The following is a 9,147-nucleotide window of genomic DNA, read 5'->3' as shown; positions in this document are numbered from 1 at the left end:
TAAGATTTATAAAGAGATAATTGCATGGTCATAACCACTTAAGGGAGAAAAAGGAGAAACTGAACACAAGCTAGAACCAGAGACCAGACATAAATCAAGGAGTGAAGGTAAATGATTAGGGTTGTCAGGAAAACCAGTCACAAAGTTAACTATCTGAGTAAGAGATTGAGAATGTAGAAGTTTAGGCTTTAGTGCCAGCAGGGTCAGTGGCATTAGAGCCTAGCCATTCAGTGTGATGACCATTAAAGTCACCAATAACAACAATATTCGTAGAGGGGTAAAGAGAGAGAGAGCATGGTCAAATCGATCAGAAATTATATCTAAAAGAGTGCAGTCTTGGGAAGAAGGAGAACAACAAAGAACAAAGAGAAAGGTGATAGAGTGAAGAGGTGCTAAGCGGAAGCACATAAAGGAATGGTCAAAGGATTCGAACCTGTTTTCAAAACAAATAGGTGAATTGATACCTATATATACCCATATAAGCCAAGCATGTAACTATTGGAGTCTTTGTGAATGAAAAGATTGTACCCATCAACACTGAGATCAGAAGAAGGATCTTTAATTCAAGCAGAATTTAAATTAGTCTCACTATGAGCAAGCAAGTCTGGTGAATTTTTCAAGATATAAGATTTAACTGATGGAAGGTTGCTTGGCAGACGATGAATTTTGTTAAAAGATATATTAAAACAGTTAAGTGATGGGGATGGTTTTTTATGTTTAATATTTTGATTTACTTTTGACAAAATTAAAGTTTAAAAAGAACTTGACTCATTCATAGATAGAGCAAGGTCTTCCAAGCAATGAGCTATGCAATTTCCTTAGTCCTGTAAATTAACCCTAAGTTGTAACATAGGGCTCCTTATGTGGCGTCGACAATGCGTATCAAAAGCATTAACAGGGACACCATCCATGCGCAACATGGCACTGTTAATGCTCTGATATTTTGCAGCTGTTAATGGAATCAGCCTCTCTGAGAGCTACCACAGAGTTCAAGAAACTATACTACCAGCTGACCTTAGAACCATTAAACTAAGTTTTAGAGCTGTACCCTCATTAGGAGATAACAGGAAGAATTGCATTGCCACTATCAAGGAGGCACAAGCAAAAACCTGTGAGAAAAGTCAGTAAGATCCAGCATTGGTATTCCTAGGCAGGAAACAATGTAACACAGATTTACGTCTATGCCAGCCTAATAGATAAAGAAGGGGTTTGAGGCTGGTCAACAGAATTATTCTGCTTAACCTTAAAGTCTTTGCCTAGGAGGTCTCCTACAAGACAGTGGCTGGATCCAGTTAAATTCTGCCCAAGATGTTTTGATGAATGAATATTTTTATCAAGACACAATCTCTAGCCTTTACTCAACCTAATGCCCCAAGGCAGGGAAATTTTAGGTGGATGCAGTTAACATCTGCCCAAGATGAGTATTTTTATCGAGACACTATCTCTAGCCTTTATTCAACCAAGAGCCCCAAGGCAGGGGATTTTTAAGTCCAAGTTTGTTTCTCGTAGCCTTTGTCTAAAAAAGCAAACTCTACAGACAGCAGGGCATGAATCAGGTAGTACTGGGTTACATAATACCAGTAGCAGGGTGATCATGATGATCCTGAACTTGACCTGACCTGGAGTAATTAAAAAGAGCTACTTCCTGCAAACAGCACCTTAAAATACATGACATGAAAATGACATTGAAAATGAATTAGGAAAAATATTGCACCCAACAAAATATTAGAGATAAGAGTGAGCGTAGGTTTAACAGTTGTAGTGTCTAGTAAGTTAATGAGCTCATTAAAACAGATTTTAACTTTTAAAAAGATTATTTAAATATTTAAGCAGAACACATACATACATTAAGTAACTTACGAGTAAGTAAACACTGCGCCAGAGACTCAGACAGAACACAAACATAGATATAAACATATACAGACAGAACACAAACATACAGATAGCAACTTGCAGGTGAGTCAACACCGCGCCAGAGGTTCAGACAGAACACAAACATACAGATTGCAACTTACAGGTGAGTCATTACCATGCCAGAGGTTTAGACAGAACACAAACATACATATTGCAACTTAAGGGTGAGTCAACACTGTGCCAGAGGTACAGAACACAAACATACATATAAAGTAGATTACAGGTGAGCTAAAACAGTAACTAAGACACCTTAAACTATGAAAGAGACACAAAAAAATAAAAAAACAATTAACATATATGTATATATTATTATAGCAATGACAAATTTTAAATAGCACTGATGACAGGAAGCAAACTCCTTCCAGCCTTTGCCTTTAAAGCAAATCCCACAAGGCAGCAGGACATAGAATAGGTTGCACTGGATTACATATTACCAGTAGCAGGTTGATCATGGAGACCATATACATGACCTAACCTCAGCCATACCTGACCCTAGCCATACCTGACCTTAGTCATTGACTTAGACATTGACTTAATCATTGACATTGACATTGAGATTGTCTATGTCAATGTCTAAGTCAATGTCTAAGTCAATGTCTAGGTGATTTAGACATTGATAAGGTATATCAATGTCTAAATCACTGGCTCATTGACATGAGCCAGTGATTTAGACATTGATATACCTTAGACCTTAGCCATTACCTTAGACCTTTGCCACCCCTGACCTGACCTTAACCATACACCTGACCTAACCTGATATACCAACTTTAAGTAAGTATTCAAGCCCCAATCCAAAATAAAGTCATTTTTTTAAAAGTTGCCAATTTGCACAATGAAGATTCTTCTAAACTAGTTTAGCTGGAGTGATTCGTGTTGGTATTATTCCTATCTGACTCATACAACCTACATCTTTGTAAGTCTTCTGTCAACTGTTTCCTTGCTCTATAACTCTTCTTTTAATAACTCTTCTATTCTTTTTTTCCAAAAGTAATTTCCAACTTATTAGTGGTTGCTTGCAGCTTTGTTGGGAGTGAATCAGAATTACAAAACAAAACAAAAAAAAATACATAAATAAAATAAAGAATAAAAAAAAAAAAAAACTACACAAAAGTTTAAAAAGCCTACAATATACTTTTCTCAATTACATTATATCAACCTAATTGTGACTTATAACATCATTGAGACTTTTTCTAATTTATTTATAAAATAATATTTATCTATTTATTTGTAAACAACTATTTGTCAACAACTTTCCCTTATTTTTCCTTAAATATGACTAAAATGTAACCAAAGGTCGTATAACAAATAAACAAAGTTCACAAAAATTTTATGTTTTTGTCACTTACATATAGTTTATATTTAACTTTTTTTACTCAAATACAAATAAAATAATAAATACAAATAAAATAATAGGAATGACAAATGTTCAGCAATAGTAAGTTTTGCTACTGGTTGTTTTTTGTATCTTAAACGGATAAGGTGTGCGTTTATGTATATAAGCGTAAAAATGTATATGTAATGTATATAAACTTGAAAGAGTAGAAAATAGTAAACAGACAGAAATAATAGACTGGGATGAACACTAACAAGTTTAGTTAAAAGAGCATGATAACTAATTCAAATGATGAAACAACAAAAAAATTTACATCTATAAGTAATGATAACTAAAGTTTAGCCCAAAAAAAAAGAAAAAGGAAGGCTCAGTGTAGGACATCAAGAAAGAGTATTCATATATATTTTTATTAAACATAAAATTAAAAATTTGCAATGCTTGCAAACAATTACTAGTATCAAAAAAAACTTATAACAATTATACAAATTTATGACAATTATACAAATTTATGACAATTATACCGCCAATTTCAACACCTGAGGATTTGAAGTTTTTAAATAAATGTAAATTTAAAAAACTTTGACTTGATAATAATGTTATTCTCTTTTCTTTCTTTTTTTTTATTTTCAGATAATTTGTGTATCAAGTGTGAAAAAGTAATTCAAGTTTTGTTTTTGTCTGTCTTTTTTTTAGTAGATGTTCTTTTAATTTTGCTCCTTGATTGAAGGAGTTATTTTCTACTAAAAACACACTTCATTCTTTTATTAACCCATTTCAAACCAATTTACTCTTTTATATCATTATTAGATAATAGCTTCAAAATTTCAATCTATTCAAGAGCCACCTTTAAACATATTTCCTTATAAATTTTAAGAAAAAATAAATAAAACCTAAACTCAAAAAGATAATTGAAAGAATAAACATTGATCTTGTTTCTCCCTTTATATCATTATAAAAAGCCAAAGATTAAAATATAACTCATATATTATGCAAAAGTCAAAATCAAAGAAACAATATTCCTAGTTAAACTACTTGTGTGTGTGTGTGTGTGTGTGTGTGTGTGTGTGTGTGTGTGTGTGTGTGTGTGTGTGTGTGTGTGTGTGTGTCTAAATATATATATATATATATATATATATATATATATATATATATATATATATATATATATATATATATATATATATATATATATATATATATATATATACATATATATATATGTATATATTTATATATATATATATATGTATATAACTATAAATGCATATAACTATAAATGCATGTTTAGATAAGCACTGTGACATCACACTAAAATTGCCTGCTGTCAGGAGCTTCAGTACATGCATCAACTATTTTATAGCATGCTGCTGTAAAGACAATATAGAATAGCTTTAGTTTTTCTGAGAAAAATGGAAAGATTATGAAATTAATGATATAGAGTTACTTATTACACTAAGTGATGCTTCATAAATTTGATTTTTACTGAATTTCAACCTTCTTTTTCTACTAGTGATTTGTTAATGGTAATAACTGATAGATTTTATCTTGCATTAGATAGATGTGAAGAGGCTAAGACTATTGCTCTCAACATTTCAGAAGCCTTTGATAAAATTAGGCATGCTAGTCTTCTCCAAAAGCTTTCTTATTAGAGTTAAAGTTCTACAGGTGGCTGGTGAACTCTAACTCAGATAAAACCCAGCTTTTTTCAGCCAATTGTTACCGCAATAAAATCTCTATAAATCTCAAATCCGGCCTTGTATGGAATACTGTTGCCATATCTGGGGCAGATCTTCTAACGATGCTCTTTCTCATTTAGTCAAGGTGCAAACTCTAATAGTGGCAAAATATTGTTTTACAAAATATTGATTGTCAATATTTTGTAAAAATATTTGATTCTCAATATTTTTACAAATACTTTGTTTCTCAATATTATGTAAAAATTACCGCAAAGAGATTAACTCTTAAAGCCTATTAATTTGGGAACAATTTGAGGCATTTATCAGGGTAAATCAGGATAAATAATACCACTTAAGGACAAGGTAAGTTTGAATATTTTAGGAACTTCTTTTTTAACTTTATTATTTTCATATTTGCCCTAAATTTGGCTTCTTGTGTATTTGCATTTTGAAATTTTTTTGCACCTAATATATATATATATATCTTAATATATATAAAGGGCAATGTGTGTGTGTTTGTTTGTTCTCTATAGAAATCCGAACCGCCAGACCGATCTCGATGAAATTTGGCATGGGGGTAGTCCTCGAGGGGGAGAAGGTTTTTAGCTGGGTTTTGACCCCGTATTCCGACCCCTGGGGTCCAGGGGGCCCAAAAATGGGCCCCCTGACCCTGGGGTCAGGGGGGACCATTTTTTGGGCCCATTTTTGTGTACAGATATCAGGTAAGCCAGTTTAAATATTGGCCCGGGCAACGCCGGGTAACTCCAGCTATCTTATCTTCTTATCTTATCTTAATCTTCTTAATAATATATATAAAGGGCAATGTGTGTTTGTGTGTGTGTTTGTTTGTTTGTTCTCTATAGAAATCCACCGATCTCAATGAAATTTGGCATGGGGGTACTCCTCGAGGGGGAGAAGGTTCTTAGCTGGGTTTTGACCCCGTACCCCGATCCCCGGGGTCAAGGGGGCCCAAAAATGGGCCCTCTGACCCCGGGGTCAGGGGGGACCATTTTTTGGGCCCATCTTTGTGTACAGATATCAGGTAAGCCAGTTTAAATATTGGCCTGGGCAACGCCGGGTAACTCCAGCTAGTATATATATATATATATATATATATATATATATATATATATATATATATATATATATATATATATATATATATATATATATTCCTATAGTTTGACCTGTAAACTTACTATTTGTGGTAAAAAACGGCTCTTAATGACTTTGTCTTTAAAAATGGCAAAACTAAGTACACTTTATGTAAAAACCATTAAATTTAATTGAGGAAACTAATTAAATTTTATCACTTTTTAAAAAACCACAAAAATATCCTGCTTTCATTTTTATTTTAAAAAATATAAAAAATTCCAATTGTTTTTACTTTTTTACTGTTTGCAAACATTAACTGGCAAATAAGTAGAACATGCAAAGAGTTTTGCTATATTGACTAACAAATAGGTAAAACATGCGGGAAGTTATGCTACATAGACTATTTAAACAAAAAAATTATATTTGTATTTCCCCTGATAAATGTAATCACATGGCCTAAAGTTGTGAAAATCATGACTTTAGGTTTGATTTTTGTTATTATTATTATTTTATTATTTTCACATGGCCTAAAGTTGTGAAAATCATGACTTTAGGTTTGATTTTTGTTATTATTATTATTTTATTATTTTCAACATATATATATATTATCATATATATGTATATATATGTATATATATGTATATATATATATATATATATATATATATATATATATATATATATATATATATATATATATATATATAAAAAACCAAAGGAACCAGTTTTCCAAACTTAACCATGGAACTTAACTGGAAACAGTTTTCCAAACTTAACCATCATGGAAGCTCTGTCAGTAACTGAGCAGACAATGCTGTTGCCTTTTTTTAACCCAAATTCTGCCACTTTTTTAGTGACAGCTGCAGGTTTTTCAGCCGACAGAGATCCGGAAATTCGAGTCAAGCCCAGATTCCAATGATTGTTTTTTTGATGAATATTAATATTCATGTACCTTCGATTTTTCAAAGAAGTGTACTCATCCAGTGTAATTGAAAAGCGTTTTCCCATTGTCACTAAAGAATTGAAAGTGTTTTTAAGGTCATTCCTTACGCCAGTTGCAAACTTTTCAACTGACTGGATTGCTTGTTTGTGATTTTTTTGGAAATCATAACCTTTTTCAGACATTGCAGATCGAATGAAAGAGCTGTTAACAATGGCATTGAAACTAAATCCATCCAGTGCTGTAAGTCTTGAAATCACTTCTTCAATTGATTGCTTTTGAAAAAAAGTTAAAATCTTAGGCCTTTTTGATTGTGATGCAGCTTTTGGTGTCACTTTTTCCTGTGTTTCCTTTTCGATTCCATGTTTCTTGTCTAAGTGATACCACATTCTAGTTGTGGAACTTGTGTATTGACTTGTATTTCCAAAAATTTTGCAAGTAACTGTTTTCCCTTTGTTTAAGGTGTAGTGTTTCCAAGCGTCCAACATTTTGCCAAAACGCAAATCAAATTTAGTGACAAAGACCACAATAAATAAGAATGATGAAGACTTTGCAATGACATTGCAAATGGCGGTCGCTTTTTTGTAACGGTGAAAAAGAAAGAAAAAAGAATCATCAAGAAAAAAACAAAAACTATTAAAAGTAAAAAAGAAATATATATATATATTAAAGAATAAACAAAAGCATTAACAAAATTAAGCCAAAAGAAAAAACAAGAAAAAAAAAAGTCAATTAAATACAACAAAAAGATATCTTTAAATTAAAATGTATGAAAAAAAAAAAGAAGTTAAACGCTAAACAAAGTTAAGAAAAATATGGAACATTTTTATAAATTCGATAAGTCGAAGATGTAACAAAAATATATGCTTTTTAAAATTTATTTCTATGTTTAAATGTTGTGTAATTTTATTTTTTCTGTGATTTTGTCCCTATTTTTATGTTTTTTAATATTATGATATATGTTTTGTTTTGTGTGTGTGTGTTTGTATTGTGTTTTAATGTTCCTGATTTTCTCGTTTGTTGACTTTTCCTATACATTTTTACCCACCTAATCTATTTTTATCTGTTAGTTGGAGATTTTAATTATTTTATATTAGAGTGTGACGTGTTTATTTTAAGTTTTTTGGAATATTATTGTAACGGTTGTATTCTAGTAGTATTGATTATAGTTGTTAGTATTATTATTATTTTTATTTTTATATTCAGTCTAGTTTTTCTTTATTTTTTTTTTGTTTGTTTTTTTTTGTTGTTGTTTATTATAATTTTTTGTATCTAAAAAATCTCCTCGGATGTACTTATTCTTTATTTTACTTTTTATATATGTTAAGTATTTAAAACTATTTAATTCTTTCTGTTTATTTTAGTTAATTGGTTTTATTTAGTGTAAATTTATATATATAATACTCAATATATTATTTTTTATGATTATAGTGTTATCATTATTATTAATTCATTGTTCATCATTTTTATTATTATTTGTGTTAAAAAATATTTTTTTATATCAACTTAATGGTATTTACTTAATATTAGTTTTATAACTATTTGTAAATGACCGTGGATGTATTATCGTTTTCCAAAATACATTGATTGATAGATAAGTCACAAGAAAGTAAAAACGTTTTTCTTAAATCACAAAATCACAAAACAAAACTAACCAACAAAATCACTTTTCAAGCATAACAAACAACAGCTTTGTTGACAGGAAAATAAAAATTAAATTTTTAATTAATTGGTTGAGCCATTTCAAGCATTCTAAAACATTTTTAAGCATCCTTTAACGTTTTTAAAAAAAACAATATTTGCCGAAATTTACCGACATCATTTTACCGGTAAATTGGTAAAACAATTTTACCGATTTACCGGTAAATTTTCGGTAAAAGCTCAACCCTAGTCCAGATGTTTACAACTTGGCCTATCTTCTCTTGTTGAACGTCGTAAACATTTCGTATACTACTATATATATGTATATACATGTTATATATATATGAATATATATATATATATATATATATATATATATATATATATGTTTATATATATGAATATATATATGCGTTTATATATATATATGTATATATATATATTATTTATGTATATATATATATATATATATATATATATATATATGTATATATATATATATGTATATATATATATGTATATATATATATGTATATATACATGCTCTT

At 30.1% G+C, this 9,147-nt stretch overlaps 1 protein-coding gene across 3 annotated transcripts in view; it reads right to left on the bottom strand.

The window, feature by feature from the left end:
• Positions 1-9,147, bottom strand: part of LOC100205085 (otoferlin) — a 182,930-nt gene that overhangs the window by 48,290 nt on the left and 125,493 nt on the right. The gene's annotated exons all lie outside the window — the stretch shown is intronic.

Source organism: Hydra vulgaris, chromosome 12, assembly GCF_038396675.1.
Source record: "Hydra vulgaris chromosome 12, alternate assembly HydraT2T_AEP".
NCBI lineage: Eukaryota > Metazoa > Cnidaria > Hydrozoa > Anthoathecata > Hydridae > Hydra > Hydra vulgaris.
Note: the sequence above shows the minus strand (reverse complement) of the source record. Positions and strands in the feature narration are given on the sequence as shown.